The following is a 15702-nucleotide window of genomic DNA, read 5'->3' on the forward strand; positions in this document are numbered from 1 at the left end:
ACTAGAATATAATAATCTTGAACTAGATTCAATGAAGTGATACTGAAGCAGGAATTTTATTTATTTATTTTTTTTAAATATATTTTATTAATTTTGTACAGAGAGGAAGGGAGAGAGATAGAGAGTTAGAAACATCGATGAGAGAGAGTCATTGATCAGCTGCCTCTTGTGCACCCCCTACTGGGGATGTGCCCGCAGCCAAGGTACATGCCCTTGACTGGAATCGAACCCGGGTCCCTTCAGTCCCCAAGCTGACGCTCTATCCATTGAGCCAAACCGGTTTTGGCTGAAGCAGGAATTTTAGGGGGACATAGGCAGGCTTAGGGATTTTTTAGAATTGGTGTCCATGGGAAAAGCACGGGGCTGCAGACTCAAGAAGGTACATTTCCATAACGCAAGGAAGCCAGGTGCAGTTACATTTCGGAAAGACAGGAAGCAGCAACAGGTATATTTCCATAAGACAAAGGAACTGGAAGTATCAAGAAAGGTCTATATTTACCACATAAAGAGAAGGAAGCCCTTCTTTCAGAAAGAGAGGAAGAAAATCCAAAGGGAATAGGAAAACAATAAGGAAGGAGGGGGGAGAACCTCAAATGTCCCCTGTGAGGTTTGACCTTTGAGCCCAGGAGTTACTAGAGTGACCAATCAGAGGGGCTATCAAGGCACCAGGACCTGCAGCCTTTATAAACCATAGGGAAGAGGAACTCAGTGGGACCCTTTCCCCTCCCCACATGGGAGTCCGTTCTGTGGGACTCCTACTCTCTCCCCACATGGGAGTCTGTACATGATCTTCAATGAAAGCCCCACCTTTGCTAAGCCACTTTATGTCCATGGAGTCATTCTTTGATTCTGGCAGACAAAGAATCTGGTTCCAGTCCAAAAATTTGGTATCAATACGAAAGTAAAGATTAAGGAAAGCATTTTTTGTTTTTTTTGTTTTTTGTGGGTTTTTGTTTGTTTGTTTGTTGTTTGTTTGTTTTAGAAGCTCAAATATAATATCTGTGGCATTGAGGGGTTTCTGTCTGAATTTTATTCTGTTTATTTTATTTGTACTAGTGGTCTGGTGCATGAAATTAATGCACATTAAAAGGGGATTAATTAGAGGAAATAATTTAATATTGCTATTTGCTCTTTTTCCATAATAGAAGTGTCAGAGATTAAAGAAAATTAGTAAAATGTATATGGACACCTTCCTCCTGTCAGTGTCTGGGGCTCACCACAGGACCCAGAGTCAAGTCCCCGCCCACCCACATGCACCTCAAAATCATGTGAGTCCCAGACCTGACCGGCCCCTGCCCTCACTGAACTAGATCCAGACCTAGCTAGTCCCACCCTTGTCAAGCCCAGCTGGGCAGGGGATGTAGCCTCAGGTCCCCTGGCCCGGCGCCAGGATGCTGAACATGGCCTGAAGTCCCCCATACTGGGGTGGGGAGCCTGCCTTGAGGTCCCCCATCAAGCCCTGCCAGATGGGATACATGACCTGAGATCCCCTGTCGAGCCCTGCTGGGTGAGGGGCATAGACTGTGTTCCCCATCAAGCCACAATAGGCTGGGGGGGGCCACAGTCTCAGGTCCCCCATCAAGCCCCATTGGGCAGGAGGCACAGGCTGAGTTCCCCCAACCCAGCACTGGGGGTGCACCTTGAAACTCCACTGGGTGGGGAGCATGGCCTGAGGTCCCCTGTCAAGCCCTTCCAGGCAGCAGGGGTGCAGTCTCATCAAGCTGATGTCCCCCATCAAGCCCCACCGGAGGGTGGCATGGCCTCAGGTCCCCTGGCCTGGTGCTGAGGTGGGGGGTGTGGCCTGAGGTCCCTCAGCCTGAAGCCAGGGTGGGGGCAAGGCCTGAGGTACCCCGTCAAACTCCACTGGGTGGGGAGCATGACCTGAGGTCCCCTGTCAAGCCCTTCCAGGCAGCAGGGGTGCAGCCTCAGGGGTCATAGGCTGAGTTCCCCCAACCCAGCACTGCGGATGCACCTTGAGGTCCCCCGTCAAGCCCTGATGGGGGGAGGGGTATGGCCTGAGGTCCCCTGTCAAGCTCATCCAGGAAGGGGGAACAAACTCAGGTTCCCTGGCCTAGTGCTGGGACTGGGACTAAGGCCTGAGGTCTCCCACCAAGCCACAGTGGGCTGGGGGTGCAGTCTGAGATCCCCCATCCTGGTGCTGGGATGGTTGGAGCAGCCTGAGGTCCCCTAGCCCAGCACCAGGATGGGAAGCACACCTTGAGGTCCCCCATCAAGCCCCACCGGAGGGTGGCATGGCCTCAGGTCCCCTGGCCTGGTGCTGAGGTGGGGGGTGTGGCCTGAGGTCCCTCAGCCTGAAGCCAGGGTGGGGGCAAGGCCTGAGGTCCCCTGTCAAGCCCCAAGGGGGTGGGGGAGGGCGTAGCTTCAGGTTCCTGATGATTGCTCCTTAAGGCTCCTTGTGAGAACTTGGCCTCAGCTGTGGGTGCAGCCATCTTTGTGAAGGAGTGATGGTCAATTAGCATATTCCCTCTTTATTAGATAGGATTATACTGGTTGATAGTTATTTGCTGGTGGAGGGTCATTGTAGACACCAACCTTGAATTTATGAACCTTCCAGAGGAAAGACAATGGACAGAGTGGAGAAGGTTTTCCTGTTTTGTAATGGCCTTGTTTTCGGGAAGGGTAACCTGGATAACTTTTTCAAAATGTAGTTTATATATATTATAAATTATAATACTTCATGTACACTGCTGTTTTGTTGTTTTTCCTTGATCTTATTTGGAAAATTGTGGGTTTTTATTTTAGAGGAAAATTAAAATAAGTTGCCTTTAGGTTGCTAAAATTATGCCATTTAAATTACAAATCCAAACACTGGTTTGAAATTATCATATTAGTTCCTCATTATTATATTCACATTCTAAATCTTTAGTTGTTTAGTGTCTTCTTCACCAGTTCTGTTTTAATAAATCATCCAGTTTTCTTGGCTTTTAAAATACAACTCAATAGAGTAAGCAGATTTTCTAATTTCCTCTGGAATGCAAGTTATGCATGCTGCTTGTTTACATGCATTTCAATATGACCCAAGTACTTTGTTATCTTCTGTTTGTCAATAAGTAATTCAACAAGATCTTCTTCCCTTCCAAGCTATCCACTTTCCTCGCATTTTTCATGTTAATGACAGATTTTTTAAATGAGTTGAGGATTTAAGACTTTTTTGAGTCATTAATTTTACACATCTCATGATTTATTAAGTTATCTATGTTCCTTGGTAATACTTACTCTAAGAATTTGTAATAAAAACCTGACTTGCTGGGTTTTGCCCTGTAAACTTAGCCAATGTAATAGTTTACTATGATACCTTTTTGTCATTTAATAGTGTTGTAATTCATTTATTTAATATGTTAGCGGTGGGAAAGAAAAATTAACATATCCATTTTTAATTTAAGTAAACTTTAAAATATTTTAGAATATCTAAAGTGTTTTTAACAACCAAAACACAAGTACCTTTAAGCTCATAATATTGAAAGATATTTTAGCAATATACATATACATATAAAATTTAATCTTCATTCAAAATATGTTTTAATTGATTCTAAAAGGAGATAGAGAGAGAAACATTGATTTGAAAGAGAAAATTAAGCAGCTACCTCCCATCCTCTCCACAACCAGGAATCAACTTCACAACCTAAAACAAGTGCTCCAATCAGGAATTGATGATGCTCCAACTAACTGAGGCACATAGACCATGGCAGTCTTCTTTCCAAATTATTTTACTATTCTTCCTCATGCAGTATACTAGAGAACAGAAGTTTTCAAATTTTAAAATATTGTGAGAGCTCACATTTATTGTATGTAATTCCATGTTAAACATTTTTTATTCATAGTCACATTTCATTACAACTGCAGAAGCAGATCAAGGGATTCAATCCTTGTCTCACCACACGCCTGTGGTTCAGTGAGACATGAGCAGAGCAAGGGTGATAGGCCAAGCACAGAAGGTGACCAGGGTGGAAAGACCCAGTGCCTAGAAATGGACAAAACTGGAGAAACAGGGCCTCATCCACAGAGTGACTTTTCCTATGGGTCATGCAGTTTGGACCCTCCCCTGACCTTTCCTCTCCTAGCATGCCACTAGTCACAGCGAGATCCCCTTTGGAGTGGCCTCATGTGACTCCCATGCAGGCCCTTTTATGACCACCCCCTTCAGCATTAACTCCTAGGGAAAATACCAAGGCCTCAGTTATAGTTTAGCTTTAGGCCCAGAAAAGCAGCAAAACAAGACAAGCAATGCCATGGCTGACATCAGGACCAACTGCATTTACTCATGATTTCTGCCCAGTTTCAGACCAATCAGTAGATACCACGAACGAACCTGAAAGGACACACCTGGAAAGCTGATGAGTATTCTATTGGAATCCTCCCCAGAAACCTCCGAATAAACACCCTCCGGATGAATGACCCAGAGCATCTTTCTCTGTGGAGCACACAGTGCCTTTCCCCAGCCCTCCCCCACCCCAGGCTAGTTCTCCTTGTCTCTCTTTCTCCTAAGCTCCAAGGGCTCTTCTTTTGCCTCTGTAACTGTTTCCTGAGCCATTTCTCCTACAGCTCACTTCTTCTGCCTCTGTGGTTTTCTAAATAAACTTGCTCTTAGAGTTTGAGTCTTGGCTCTGAATTCTTTCTTAGCCAGAACTGAAGAGCTGAGATTGCTGAACCAAGGTCTGGTCTGACTTCACCAGTGTAACACCTGGTGCCATTTCACCACCATCACTTCCAAATAACTGTTTCCTTTATACCAATAAAAACCCCACTGAACCCTGGACCAGGAAGTTCTGGCTTTTGTGCATTAGCTTCCCTTTCTCCTGGATGGCACCAGTCACAATAAAAGAGCCAGTCTTTCTCCCTGTAATGCTCGTGATTTAGTGTTTTGGCTCTGATAGTGTTGGTGGACAAACTCTATTTTGTAGCATCATTATCTTGTTCTTGTTGTGTTTTCTCCAGATATAGAAACCAATACATAATTTGTTGTGTTCTTTGTTAAAATAAAATGCAACTATGAAAACACATATATAAAAAAGCATATGAAAATTCCTGCTTTTTGAAAAGAGAATGTATGCACAGGAAAAATGCCTTCTCAACTCTTATAGATGTACTTTTTAAAAAACATAATTTCTCATAAATTGGAATTGAAATTTTCTGCTATTTTGTTTAACTACATAAAGTAATTATTTTTAAGATATAACTTTGTCATTCTGATTTTAAAATTAATACACTTGTTATCATTTCTAGTTTCCTAATGAAACTTTAAAAATATTTATCAGATTAAGTGTAGGAGAGAATCTGGGACAGGAAATATGGCAAGTCAATACTTGGAGGAAATTATGGTATGTAAAATTGTGTACCCTGATTATCTGTGAATTATTCCTACAGAACCATCATTTCTTATATTATTTTTCTGAGGAGTCATGACCCTTTATCCTTTTTCAGTTTTCAGAGATTCAGTTTGGAAATAGTAGCACACCCACCAAAAAAATCTCAGAAAATTATAAGGTAGACATGTGTTTGCCGTTTTGTTGCTCTTTTTTCTTGCTTTAAAGAGACCTCGAAGACATTATAAGATGTCATTAGAAATATGTCAGTGCCTGAAAATAATAAAAGGGGTATTAAAAGAATGCAACATTGTGTATTTACTCATTGTTTTCTAAGTTATAATAAATCTGCTTTTGAGATAATAAATCTGCTTCTGAGATAAAATATCTTTTGAATATTTGAGAAAAACTTTGTTTAATTTTAAAAATCACTATATTATCATATTTGATAAAGTTTCACAATTGAGACCAGTTCAACTTAAAAATGGTACTCTACTTGACTTTAGTGTGAGTTGTGGAAACATTTATGATTGTTTGTATTTGGAAATGCATCAATACATGAACACATGGCTCGTTTTATCACTCATTCATCACTCTAAATAATTTATGTTTCTTGTCAAATTTGTAATTAAATTGCTCTGTGAATAACCACTATGGATGTTCTATGTATAAACAAAGTTATTCTATAGTTTAAATTCTCTTAAAAATATCTAACTCTTAAAAAAAATAAATCTATCTCTGTTTCCAAATATTTTATTTGCATCCATAGAGTTTATCATGTAAGCTTTTCTCTTTATTCAGTTAATGTGATTCATAAAATTGATTGATATTCTAATGCTAAACCAAACTAACATTCTCCAAATAAATTCTACTTCATCATAATCTATTTATACTCTACCTATTTCATGAAATGAGATTTGCTATTTTTTGGTTGAGATTTATGCAGAATACTTTCTATAATTAATTTGTCACATTTTGGTATTTTGAATATACTAGAAAATTGTTGTGTTTTTGTTTTGTTTTTTCCACTTTGTTTTCTAAAAGATTTGCATAAGGTTGATTTTTTTTCCACCATAAATGTTTGAAAATTTTACTAATTTTCCCAACTTCCCCCTCTGCTGGCCTGCTCAACCCCAAATTCCCCCACCTGCTGGCCTGCTTGCCCCCACTGACAGCCTGTTCACCCCCAATTGTTCTCCCTGCTGGTCTGCTTACCCCCAACAGTCCCGCCCCCCACAAGCCTGATCACCCACAACTGCTGTCACATCCTGGCCCGATCACTCACAACTCCCCTCCCCTCTTGACCTCTAACCGCCTCTACCTCAGCCCTGTCCCTGTGGCTTTGTCCAGAAGAACATCTGGAAGGTTTCCTGAAAGTCTCCCAGTCTAATTAGCATATTACCCTTCTATTAGTATAGATAGCAGCCTGGTGCACCAGTGGGGGCCGGCTGGTTTGCTCTGAAGGGTGTCCCGGATCAGGGTGGAGATTCCCTTGGGGCAATGGGTGTCCTGAACAAAGGGCCTGTGGTGTTTTGCAGGCTGGCCACGCCCCCATAGGGTGAGGGTCCCACTGGGGGTGGGACATGGCCAGCCTGGCTGAGGGACTTATGGCTGTTTTCAGGCTGGCCACACCCCCAAGTAGGGACTCTTACTTCATGGGGTTGTGGCCAGCCTGGGTAAGCAGCTGAGGAAGGTTTCAGGCTGACCACACCCCCTTTAGGGTGGGAGTCCCCACTGGGGTGCCCCCACTGGGGTGCCTGGCCAGCCTAGGTGAGGGGCTGATGGCTATTTTCAGGCTCCTAGCCCCTCCTTTTTTCTTTTCAGCAACTGCTTGAGCAGAGGCCAGGGCCAGCTGGAAGCAAGTATCTGGGATTTATTTATCTTCTATAATTGAAACTTTGTAGCCTTGAGCATAAGCCAGAACAGGCCAGGGTGGGTGGGAAGCTTGTCTTCCTCCATTACTGGGGCAACTTAAGCCTCCTACTGTCTCCAGCTTCATGGCCACTGCCATCTTTGTTGGGTTAATTTGCATACTAGCTCCATAGTGGACGTACAGTCAATTTGCATTTTTCTCTTTTATTAGTGTAGATCAGGCATTTAGAAATTCTATTTCTTTTTGTAACCACTTTGGCAAGACGTGTGTGTGTGTGTGTGTGTGTGTGTGTGTGTGTGTGTGTTGTGTCTTAATGTCCATTTTGTGTAAGTGATAATTGGTATAAATTTATTCACATTATTTCCTTATTGACCTCTTAACATCCCATGGATCTGAGTAATACATTTTAAAACTTTTGTTTATAGGTAATTTAGGTTTTCTCTAATAATTTATTAATCTAGTAATCTTTATGTAGAAACAATTTTGGCAGGTAATTTTCTCTGTTAATTATTTTGTATTTTATTCATTCCTACTTTTATCTTTATTATTATCTTTCTTTTATTACTTTGAGGTGCTTTTAAAAATCTAGCTTATTAATTTTAAATTTTCTTTTTTTCTAATATTTGAGGCTGTAACTTTTTTTCTTAGTAGTGATTTAGCTGCCTCACAAATTTTAATGTTATAGTTTCATTATCATCATTCAATTTAAAATATTTTCAATATTTTCTCATTTTTTTGGCCTTTGGGTTATTTAAAAGATATTTTTAAATTTCTGAAAAATTTTAAATATCCTTGTGCTTTATATTGCTAATTTCATATTATAGTCAGATAACTTTTTAAAATTTCAATCTTTATAAAAAATTTTTATTTATGCCTGAAACTATAGCCTTTTTTTTTTTTTTTTTTTTTTTTTTGGTGGAACATTCTATCTACATGTCCTATATAGGACATATAAGGTGGTATTTTAAAATGTGTTTTTATTAGGTAAATATTTGTTTGAAAGTTATTACTTAATTTTTGAATTTGAAAAGTTGATGCATAATATATAATACTTGGAAAATTGGTGAAAATACAGATTCTTGGGCTTCATTTCCCCCAAAATTGGTAGGACTGAATGTGGTCTAGGCATCTGTGTTTCTTACAAGTGCCATAGAGCTCCATAGGTATCCTGGGAACAGATTTGCCTAAACTGGTTTTAAGACAATAATCTATACCTATAATATTATTCGTGGAAACAAAATAAAAATAACTGTGAAAAATATTCAACAAACAAGCAAACAAATAAAATAAAAATAATACATGAGTAATACAATATTATTTATTTTTAAAAAATATATATTTTATTGATTTTTTACAGAGACGAAGAGAGGGGAATAGAGAGTTAGAAACATCAATGAGAAAGAATCATTGATCAGCTGCCTCTTGCACACCCCCTATTGGGGATGTGCCCGCAACCAAGGTACATGCCCTTGACAGGAATTGAACTTGGGACTTTTCAGTGGGCAGGCTGACATTCTAACCACTAAGCCAAACCGGTTTCAGCTATTATTTCTTTTTTTAAATTGTAAATTTATATTTATTGTTGAAAGTATCACAGATGTCCCCCTTTTTTCACATTAACCCTCTCCACCCTTTAACCCCCCTCTTTCCCAGACCTTCACTGCACTATTGTCTATGTCCATGTGTTATGTCTCTATGCATATAAATTCTTCGGTTAATCTCTCCCACCAACTGCCCTGCCTTTCCACTGAGATTTGTCAGTCTGTTCCATACTTCTATGACTCTGGATCTATTTTGTTCATCAGTTTATTTTGTTCATTCAATTCCACATATGAGTAGAATCAGATTGTCTCAATTATTTCTTTTATTAAATGCATTAACAAATATTTGGACTATATCAATGAACAAAACAGAGTATGATCTATGCCCAAATGGGACTGACATTATAATGTACTTGGTAGGCAACAAACTACAAGCTTAATAAATAGATACCTTATGTAACATGTTTGGAGATTAAAAGTTCTCTTTAATATAAAAAAAATGAAAATAAAATATATGAGAAGGGTGAGGGACAAATCAGTAGCAGGCCTCAAAAGTGATTGAGGTAGGCTTAACTGAAAAGATATTATCTGAGAAAGATTTCAAGGAGGAGAGGGATTATTGATGCAGATTTTTAAGGGAAATATGTTCTAGGCAGAGGTAATAACAAGTGCAGGGACCCATAGGTGATATGCAGTGTGGTGCATTATGGGAAAAGCAAAGAGGCTCTGAAAGCTAGAGTGCACAGAGCAAGAGGAAAAGTAGGAGGAAATTAAGTCAGGTATGTACCCTGGGACAAGTAATGATCTTTGGCTTTTGCCCTCAGTAAGTGATTAAACATTACAGGGTTTTAAGCAAACCAGTACAGAATCTAAATGAGGCTCTACAAATCCATATTGTTACTCTGCTTACAATGCATCCTGGCAGGATACAAGTACAGAAGTGGAGTGCTCATTTATAAGGCTATTGTTGTATTACAGGTGAGGGACCACCGTGGCTTAGACTAGGTTGTAAATAAACATTTACAAATTGTGCATTGCACTTATCAGGAAATAGCTGTGCAAGGGATAAAACATGGTCAAAGTCAGAGTCTGAATATATTTCAAAGTAGCAGCAGCATGATTTCCTGACAGTTTGGATTTTTGAGCTGTGCAAAAGAGAGATGACACAAATTCAGGGATGGATAAGATTTTTTTTGTTGTTGTTGTTAAAAAAATAAAGAAAGGACTTAGCAATGTTTATGAATTTTGCCAGATGAGAAACATACTGAGCTTTTTTTCATCATTATATTGTTTACATAGAGTCAAAACTTTTTAATATAACTAAATCGGGTGTTATTTTCCTCAAATTATTAATGGTGCAGTTGAGGCTCAGAGTTTAAGGATTTGGTTTAAAAAAAGGTTACTAAACAGCAGACAAATTTCTAATCCATATGATCTGACACCATATAGAGTATTATTTCTTCTATATTAAAATACTCTTCACTATTTAGAGATTTATTTTTTATCTATCATGTACTCATTGAAATCTCTGATTTTAAAAAAGTATTTTGAAGTAAGTAACTAAATATATTTGGTGTTAAATTTAACTCTGAATTGCATATGCTTCTGGCAGAGAGAAGAGAAGGAAAAACAAAAAACCTATTGTGGATGTAAATTTTTTATACTATAGGATCAACAGAGTCTCTAGAAGACATCTCACAGAGGTCCTGAAGATTCAGAACATTCTGAACGATGAAAGTGAACATGGGAAGCAGATTTTTCAGTCCTGATTTGTTAGTGCAGGCATCTAATATTCTTTTTTGGATAGGAAGTTTGGCAGGAGTTTCCTTCCCGACAACAAATTTGTCTCCGGGCAGTAGTGATTTGTAGCAGCTGCTGCAAATCAGTAAAAATTTGGGAGCATTCCATTGCACAGGTGTGGAAAGCCTAGCATTTAGGAGGTTTACAAACTGTACACTATACTTATCAGAAATGAACAAGTTGTGTAACTTCCTTCTTTATAATAATACTTTTTTAAAAAAATTATTTTTACTGAATTCAGAGAGGGAGAGAGAGATAGAAACATCAATAATGAGAAACAATCATCAATGGCCTGCCTCCTACATGCCCCCCACCAGGGACTGAGCCCACAATCTGGGCAGGTGTCCTGGCCGGGAATCAAACCCTGTTCTCCTGGTCCATAGGTTGATGCTCAACCACTGAGCCACTCCACTCAAGCTAAAATAATTATTATTTTAGAATCCATAAGTCTCTTCAGGGTCAAAATGATTGGTAAAATAAATGACCAAAATGACCAAAATGATTGGTCAAAATAAAAAATATCTACAGATTCTAGTCACTTTAGTCACTTCTCTTTTCACTAAGGAGAGAGGAAGAGTGATCATTGAGTCAGGTTTTTCTTTTCCAACACTTTTTAAATCTGTACTTTAAGAATAGTAAAGACTCTCTAAAAAAGGCAAGGAAATTATTATTTTTTCTTTCTCAGACCATTTTCTTTACATACATGGCACTGTATAAACTACAAGTAACCTGTTGTGACATATTGCTGAAAGACCTACTATTAAATCTTCTCAGAGATGTATGAGCTCTATCAGCTTAACACTTACCCTCTTGGGTTCTAGAATTTTCTCATTATACATAACAGTGGCTGGTGCACAGATTAATGCACATTGAAAGGAAATTAATTAGAATAAATATTTTAATATCATTATCTGCCCTTTATAATAGAAGTGCCAGAGATGAAAGAAAATTAGTAAAATATATATGAAAATAATATATAAATTGATTAATAAATAAACAATAATAGGATATAACAACAAAGACATGATATAAAAACATTGGTTAAAAAGTGACTGATAAATTGATTAAACTTATTCTAATATCTCCCTGTATACCACATTAAGAGTAAAAACTCTTTTGTCTCAGCCCTAACTCTTTTGTCTCAGTGGATAGAACATTGGTCTGCAGACTGAAGGGTACCAAGTTCAATTCCAGTCATCGGCATGTACCTTGGTTGCGGGCACGTCCCCAGTAGGGGGTGTGCAGGTGGCAGCTGATGGATGTTTCTCTTTCATTGATGTTTCTCACTTTCTACTCCTCTCCTTCCTTTCCTCTCTGTAAAAATCAATAATTTCATCTAAAAAAAGAGTAAAAACACTTGCAGATTGCTTGACTAATTTCCTTTGTGATATAGTATTTACAACTTTAATGCCACACACTCTTTGAACTAGAGAGAAAGCACCATATAACTGACCATGTGCAAAAACGGGTTCAGGTAGGAATATTCTTACTCTGTCTAGAGTTTGTCCTTGTGATTGATTAATAGTCAGGATAGATTAGATTCCTGGTCAGGGCACATGTCTAGACTGCTGAGCTTGATCCCCAGTAGGGGGAATGAAGGAGGCAGCTGATGGATGATGTTTCTCTCAATGGTGTTTCTCTCCTTCTCTCTAAAAGAAAAAATCAAAACTCAAAATAAAAACACACAATAATTTTATTAAACATCTTTATCAGAGTCATTAAAAATATATTCTGAGCAAAATGAATCCAATTACAAGTCAGAAGACTAGAGATCTAATAAGATAAACTGATTGGGTAACCTTGGAGTTTTGATTGTCTAAACTTCTATAGCTGTGGAGAATATAAAATGAGGTAATATATTGGCAATAAGTTTATACAGCATGTCATCAAGCTTTAAATGTCATAGGTAAGGCAATATCACTGTCAACATCACATTTCATATGGCATATATCTCATAATTGTGACTTCATTTACTTAATATCTTTATTGAAAGCACTTTTCATTTATCTTCTTACTAATGAGATACACCTTTTCAAAATTTACTTTGCAGACATTAATCTGAAATGGAGTTGTAAAAATGATCAGTATTATAATGTTTTCTTTAGATGAGAATTAATATTCAATCCCAGTAAAGTGATATACAACCTTAGGCAAATTACTAAAGCTTTATAATCTCCCTTTCCATATGTATAAAATATAAAATATTTTAGAAATTTTTTTTATTGGTTTTAGAGAGAGGAATCAACCAGCTGCCTCCTGCAAGCCTTCTTCTGAGGATTGAGCCCAAAATCCACGCATGTGCCCTGATCAGGAATTGAACTGGCGACCTTCTCCTGCATGGGAAGACGCTTAACCAACTGAACTACATCTCCAGGGCTGAAATGGAAATGATTACATGAACCTAAAAGTGTTGCTTTTAGAATTCTGTCTCTTTTTTTGTTTGTTTGTTTGTTTATTTGTTTGTTTCAGAGGGGAGGGTCAAGTAAGGTATTAAACTGTCAGGTGAGGAAGAATCTAGGATTTCTCCTGCCTTGCAAAGTAATAAGTTAACTTATTGCTGATGACTGGCAGAGGCATGAGATCCTGCCTTAGTGACAAAAGACCATGGATTACTCAGCAGCCAGAATAACATGTTAGCAGGAGTTCCTGAATCCCAATTCCCACAGGTGGTATGGCCAGAAGTTGTCTTTACATGCAGTAGAGGCATGGCTCAGGAAAGGAACCCCAAGGTTAAGTGACTCACATAGGGACTTCCTGAGAGTATGCCCACCCTCCCTGCTAGAGTGGCATCATTACCTTGGAATGAAAGCAAATCTCTCTGGAAAGAGAAATACGTTGTTGTTAATAGTATGGAATGTCTTCAGGAAAGAGGATATCTCCATTTTACAATTTAAAAATGTAAATAAATTTGCTTCAGTGGGAGTCCTTGTCTCTGTCTTTCCAGAGTCACACACATACCTATACAAATATTCCAGGAAAGATAGCCCTGTGGCACATGGCCTTTTACTGCCTAGAGGTATAGAAATGTGTGTAATATTTATGATGAATTTTCTTTCAACATCTTGTCCCTGTTAGCCCAGATTAGTTGGAAATGGAAATTCTTTTAGCATCTTAAGAAAGAATAAGGCAGAAACCAGTTTAGCTCAGTGGATAGTGCGTTGGCCTGCAGACTGAAGGGTCCCAGGTTTGATTCCTGTCAAGGGCACGTATTTTGATTGTGGGCACATCCCCAGTGGGAGGTGTGCAGGAGGCAGCTGATCAATGTTTCTAACTCTCTATTCTTCTCCCTTGCTTTCTATAAAAAATCAATAAAATTTATTTTTTTTAAAGAAAGAAAATATAAGGATAAACTTGGGGGATGCACAGATTTGAAGTTAGAGCTAAACTATGCTTCCAAGTCTAAAAATACAAGTCAGTGGGTATCTCCTCAGGATCTTAAGGAAGAGAGACCTGTAGACAGAATATAACATATATACATATCTGCCACAGAATTTCTGTTGGATTTATGTCCATTCTAGTGCCAGCAAGAGAATCTAAAATGAATGCATGACTACTTAATAACCCTAGAAGTTAAGGCTTCATTTAGACAGGATTATGTCACAGATTAGAAACTAGGAAAATAATTCTCATCACTTGAAATGTATCAGATTCAACTGTAATTCAGCTTAAATTGTACATATTATACAAACAGCTTGCCCCAGACTGAAGGAATCAAATGATTTAGGCACAATATCTGTATGATTAAGACAAAAATTTAATAAAAGAAAAATATTCCACAGGTGAAATTGGTGAATTTCAAAGAGCGAGGAAAACTGAAGCTGCTAGTTGTCCCATCTGTGCCAGGAAGAACAGTGACTTTCATCAGTGAGAGTGCTATTTCACAGAAGTAACAAATGGGATTTCATGTCATCAGTACCTGTGCTCCTGCTCCCTGTTAGAAGGAACGGTGCATCCATCTCTGAGTTTCTTTTTTTTTTTTTTAATATATTTTATTGATTTTTTTACAGAGAGGAAAGGAGAGAGATAAAGAGCTAGAAATGTCGATGAGAGAGAAACATTGACCAGCTGCCTCTTGCACTTCCCCTACCTGGGATGTGCCCGCAACCAAGGTACATGCCCTTGACCAGAATCGAACCTGGGACCTCTCAGTCCACAGACCGACGCTCTACCACTGAACCAAATCGGTTTCGGCCATCTCTGAGTTTTCCACCAAAAGGCACAAAATTCATTGCATCATCAGCATGCAGGTGTTTCAGCTTTCTGGTCAACTTTGCAGAGAAGACAAAGCATTATACTGTCAACAAAAGATGCAGAAAGTCACTCTGGATGGTAAGGTGAAGATGTGTTGAACAATCATGCTAGTTAAGAGACACAGGGAAGCTAGGTAGACAAGGACAGGGAGGAAGTAAAGCTAGTCAAAGTTATTAAAATACTCCAACTGGGTGGGGAAGGAAGGGCACTCAGAAGAGACATGAACTTTAAAATGTATGAATGTTTCTAAGACAGACAACTTGCAGATAACCAAACATAAGGCAGTGAGGCAGGAACAAACAAGCATATATACAAAAAAGCATGTACACTTCCTTCTTGCTCTCCTGGGGCACTAGGAGATGAGCTCCCTGTAAGCCATGTGAGACTGTACACATGGACTAATAGACTTTAATTCAAATGGGAGCTCTCAATAAACTTTTCTTCTGCTAACTTTTTGTCCGTGATTTCATTTTTTGATTTTGCCATCAACGAACTCAGACTCAATACCCTACATTTTGGTTTCACTAGCACAGGCAGAGAAAAGCTGTGGATCCAACCTCTATTTATTTATACACATAAAGCAATTTCAAATCTTTGAGAAGTATTTATACTTCAGAATTTTTTGATAACTTTTATGAGCAAACTCTTTGGAACCTTTGAGTATTCTTACAAAGCACCTTCAGATTTAAAAGCAGGAATAATTGAGCTGTTAGGGAAAGTCTTTAGATCAGGGTATGAGTACAATGTTTAAAGACTGACAGAAAAATGCAGAAGATTCAGGAGTGCCTTCAAAGTACAATATATGAGAGTAAATGATCCGGGAAAATGGGCAGCGGCAAAGAAAGAGGTTCAGCCTGACAACAGTAGCAGAAATGGACCTGTAATGGGAGCCTCCAGGCACCAGACAGAGCAA

The 15702-nt window shown here is 38.7% G+C and overlaps 1 long non-coding RNA gene across 1 annotated transcript in view; it reads left to right on the plus strand.

Moving 5' to 3' along the window:
• Window positions 1-13181, plus strand: part of LOC311618857 — a 61086-nt gene extending 47905 nt beyond the window's left edge. The window contains exon 3 of the long non-coding RNA XR_014794387.1: window positions 12775-13181. This is a non-coding gene — a long non-coding RNA (uncharacterized lncRNA). The remainder of the gene's footprint in view (window positions 1-12774) is intronic.
• Window positions 13182-15702: the final 2521 nt, after the last annotated feature.

The sequence above is a fragment of the Pipistrellus hanaki genome, assembly GCF_964339955.1.
Source record: "Pipistrellus hanaki genome assembly, chromosome: 3".
Classification (NCBI taxonomy): Eukaryota; Metazoa; Chordata; class Mammalia; order Chiroptera; family Vespertilionidae; genus Pipistrellus; species Pipistrellus hanaki.